Consider the following 5,095-nt stretch of genomic DNA (forward strand, 5'->3'; position numbering starts at 1 on the left):
ACATGCATTTTGAAAGCACGAACAAGCAAAAAATTCTGCAAAGCTGCGGATCGCAGAATCTGTGGCAATTCCGCGTTCTTCGCGGAATGCGAAATTACCCAAATTCAGAAAATTCCGCGAGCGCAACGGAATTTACCGCCCATGCCTAATGTCCATAGAACTTCAAAGTGGATTTGTGAAACTGACATTTGTCTTTGTTGAGAGAAAGATTTGCTTCCAGTCAGGCGTGACATACTCGATACAGTGCTTTATTGTGCTCCAGTACAGTTGCTCCAAACACAAGAATGTCGTCACTGTAGTTAAGAGTTTTAGGAATGTGGTGGATGACTCTTCTGATTGCCTCCTGGAAGATCTCAGCGGCAGAAGAGACTCCAAAGCTGAGTCATTTGTACCTCAATAGACCTTGATGAGTCAAAAATGTGGTAATATATCTTGACCTTTCGTGCATCTCAAGCTGGTGATAGCCCTTGTTGGGATCCAGTTTGGAATATATTAGTGCCCCATTCAAGGACGTGATCTTATCACTGATGTGAGGTCCAGGATGTCATTCCCTTTCAATGGCAGTATTAGGTGCTCTCATGTTAACACAAAGACGGACTTTTGCCTTCTGAGCCTTTCTTTGGTACTATAACGACTGGAGACACCCAGAGAGTATGGCCAGAAGTTCTTTCAATGATGTCAGCCTGAAGAAGATCTTGCAGCTTTTCTTACACTGACTGTTGAAGATAAATCAGTATTTTTCTATGGTGTTGAGCTATGGGTGTCACTCATTCATTAATATGCAGATAAACTTGGAAGTTAGTCATTTTTCCAAGTCCTGTGAATAATTTTGGAAACTTATGGACTACGTCAGGATCATCATCCACTTGGTATAATATTTCCACCAGTTGAAGTCGCTCTGCTGTGGGCAAACTAAGGAGGCAGTCAGCTTCAGGCCCTGCAATGCGAGCTGAAATAGTTCTATCTTTGTACGTGAGAGAGATTTGGAATTGTCCTAAACATGGAAGTGGCTCTTTTGACATCCATGTGTATTCTTTAACCGCGGGCAATGAACTCCGCTCCGCTAGCGGAGGTTGCGGAGATTTTCTAACTACGCATTACATTGAGAACACAAAATTCATGCAAAAACTCAAACTCCGCCACATAGCAGAGTTAGCTACTGCACTTACAACCCTTCAATAAAACAACATTACCTTTACATGCTAAAAAGCATATAATCAGTTCACAAAAGTGAGCTTTGAAATATATATAAGGCAATGAGAGAGGTGATGATTTTGGAGTCCCCACTAAACTAGGGGGAGGACCAAGGCAAAAATACAATGCCAACCAAAGGTCCTGCAAAACATTATGAGGCGAGATTCTAGAGTGCAGTGAATATTATAGTATTAGCTCTCAGCTGAGCTGGGAGCTGCTGCTTGTTTTGATGTTGGATACTATAATATTCATTGCATTCTAGAATCTCATCCCATAATGCTTTGCAGGGCCTTTGGTTGGGATTGTATTTTTGCCCATAACTGTGCTTGGGGTGGTTCTAAGAGGATGGGACCACCACCGAAACGTTCAGCATGATGTGCTATTTGTGTTCAAGGTATCTCCTTGGTTCTCTCCCTAGGTTAGAGAGTACCCCAAAATCATCACCTCTCTCACTGTTTGCTATATTTTTATTTTCACTTTTATGAGATGATTATATGCATTTTAGCATGTAAAGATAGAGTTACTTGTTGTTTTACCAAAGGTATGCAAGGTTTCTGTTTTATTAATTGGGATGAGACGGAACATAGTTGCAGAGCGGAGTTTATGTTCAACTCCGCAGAATTCCGCGTGATGGTACTCCTCCAACTTCGCTTAACCTTAGTATACTCGCACCGCAGCTTTGTGTAGGAGCTGTTGTGGATCCATTTCATTATATTCTGCAATGGAGATATAGTTGAGATATAGTTGAGAGATGCTTCACTGTCCAGTACAAACTTGGCTAGGTGCTCACCTATTTGAAGATGTAGTTGTGGATATTTCTTGAGCCTGTCAGTATCGGCAACCATGCAGACGTATTCCTCGCTTTCTTGCGATTCTGATTGTCGCGATCTGTAGGAGATGTGAGAGTAGAGACTCAAGCGTGATGAACTGGAGGACGTATCTCTGTAGTCTTACTTCTTTAGCATGTTGTCGAGAGCTGTATTGTTTGGATTGTCTGTGGATCTCTCTGCGAGTTGCTCTGCATACCATCTAAAAGTGGTTTTCTTTGCTACAACACCGGCATTTCTGACCTAACACAGGACACATCTCATTGTGAGGGAAGTCTTGTCCACAACAATAGCATTTGAGCTGTTGCTCCCGTCCCTTGTCATTCCGGTCAGGATTGCAACGATAACTTGGTCTTTGAGAATATTCCTTGGGCTTGGAGGATTTTCGACCTGTAGAGGAGTTACTATCCGTGTGACGAGATTGAATTCAGAAAGCTTGTTTCCGTCTTTCACCTTTTCCATTTGTTTTGCAGGTTCTTCTGCTTGATCATTGACTCTTGTTATTTCTTTAATTTCATCCAAAAAGCAGCTCTTCTTTAAGAGGCGTCTGCTTAGAAACTCAGATTGACAACCTTCAATAATGCGCAGGTGAAGAGCATCTTCAGTCGTGAAGTAGTCTGAAGAACCAGAACCTTTTGGGCCTTGCGGCGCAGGGTACGCCCTAGTATCCGGAGTTCACCTGCTCAGCTACACAGAGACACGGGACACTCTGTCGGTGTTAGAAGATCAGATTTATTTAGCTGCAGCTAGTACAGTTATCCCAGAAGTACACAAGGTAGCTTCTCAGGAGACTGCCACTTCACTCTGTGGCGCACAAACTTATATACCATATAGAAACAAATGCACACCCAGAACACATAAGAAAGAGCCAATAAGGAAAGTTGGAAAACAGGGTAGAACCAATGGGAGAGATTGGAAAACAAAGTGTCAGATGACTCGAAGAAACCTCTCCTCCAACTATGTTTGTCACCCCTCCCTCAATCTAATTTATTAACGGATTTGTAACTAACTTGCAGGTGGCGAGATACGTTTGTGTGTATTGGAGGACAGTTGTGAAACGAGAGAATGCTAGCAGAGACAGTGAAGGCCAGACGATAAGATAAAGTCAGAAAAGAATAGTGTGAACCAACAGATAGTTGAGACGGGGATTAGAAAACCAGACGGGGATTAGCGTACTCGGCCAGTCCTAATACCAGCTTTGTAAATAGAGGCAGAGAGGCTGTTTTTTAACACGAAGCTGCGGAAAAAGCAGAATAGACTTTGTTCGCCGTGCTGCCTGAGTGATGGCAACACAAAATGGCGGCGGAGCACAAAATGGCAGGTCGATTCGGTCGCGATCGGAATCGAAGTTCCTCAGACCCTCCTTTTGCCAGAACTCAGGCAAGATAGACTCATGTTAATCTGAGTCAATGTCGATAGCCATCAGGTCATCGAGCTGTTGCTGTAACATCATTCTTATGTTTTCTGTTACTTGTGGTTTGGGTTTAGGGATGCACATAGTAGCACATAGGTCACAGATGGCGGGACCACAGTGTATACAAAGGCAACAAGAAAAGATAATGGTCAGAATTATTCCAAGGAATGTCAATACTTTCCAACCCCATTTTGACAGTAGTCCCCAAAACCACTCCGTAAAAGACCAATCTCCTTCGTCTTGGTAAATCGACTCAGAGATTATGTGCAACTTGGAGATAGCTTGGTATACTGTTGGAGCGTCATTAGGTATGAAAATACAGCAACTTGACCCGATCAATTTGCACACTCCACCACGATCTGCGAGAACAAAGTCTAAGGCAACCCGATTCTGTAAGGTCATAAGACGATCCGCCTGTAGTTCTGCCGTGATGTTACTTAAGGCCCCTACAGTAATGTCTATTGTGGTCTCTACGACACAAACTAGTTGCCTTATATTTCTGCTGTTAGCCATTGGACCCCAGAAGGGAAGAAATCCTTTAAGGAAATCTCCTCCCTCTTGTCCTGCTGTGTCCTTCGAATCAATAATCCCTCTGCCGTATCTGTTTCGATGATGATTTGCGGAAGCGGTGTATGTAGGGGGAAGAAGGAAAGCTATGTAGCAAGTACCAGAGAAACCTGTTGGCAACCACGTATAAGCCCTATTATAACAAATGAAATATGTGCCTTGAGACGGCACTAGGGGAGGCGAGTTCTGAGAGGAATAAACATACGTGTGGGAACAGTTATTTCTTTGTGTGGTGTCAGAAGAGCGATCGTTAATTTGTAGACAGAATTTTCCCTGATGAGGAATCGTCCAAATCGGTGGAGACTTTCCTTTCTTAACTTTATCACTAAGGCTAGACATATATTGGGTGACGTTCCAGTTAGTGTACGCTTTTCTTTCGTCAATGGAGATCTTACTATTTTCCATGATTTTAGCCATAGCTACCATTCCCTTAATCAAAGAACTATGACTAAAATCCGGATCACTAACATGTGAACTAATGGATCGTCTGAATTTGCTTTGATAAGCATTGGAGAAGATGACAAAATAAGCCCAAGCAGAACCCTCATAAGAGAACGGGAGAACTAAATATGGCATTCCATTCTCTGTGGTATGTGGCATAAGTTCACACACCCAACAGTCAGTCGTGTTGACCACTAACTGGTGCTGATGTAATAGCTGGATGAAAGAATTGTTATAAAATTCAGTTCTTCTAATGAGCTCATGTTGAGGAAGAGTATGAAAGAGATGTGGAGAGACAGTAGAAGAAGACGAAGAGGAAGAAGGAGAGACAACTTTTTGCTACAGAGCATAAATAATCCAACCTATAAACGCCAAAGCAATACACAATGATATAATAATACATAAAGTTATACTGAAACGACTGTACATTATTTTACAGGATTCTTTCTTTATTTCATCCTTTCTCTCTCTTTTTCCAAGTGTAGTTTCCATCTTTCTAATGGATGCTCACGGCAATCTTCCTCGATCACTCAATTATGATTGTCTGCCGTCCTATGACACTGCAAGTCCTGCAGGCCTATTGGCACTACTCAGGTCACAATCAAGACTCCTACCGTGACCCTGCAACCGGGACAGAATACTACACAAGAGA

Source organism: Triturus cristatus, chromosome 6 (genome assembly GCF_964204655.1).
Source record: "Triturus cristatus chromosome 6, aTriCri1.1, whole genome shotgun sequence".
NCBI classification, from domain to species: Eukaryota; Metazoa; Chordata; class Amphibia; order Caudata; family Salamandridae; genus Triturus; species Triturus cristatus.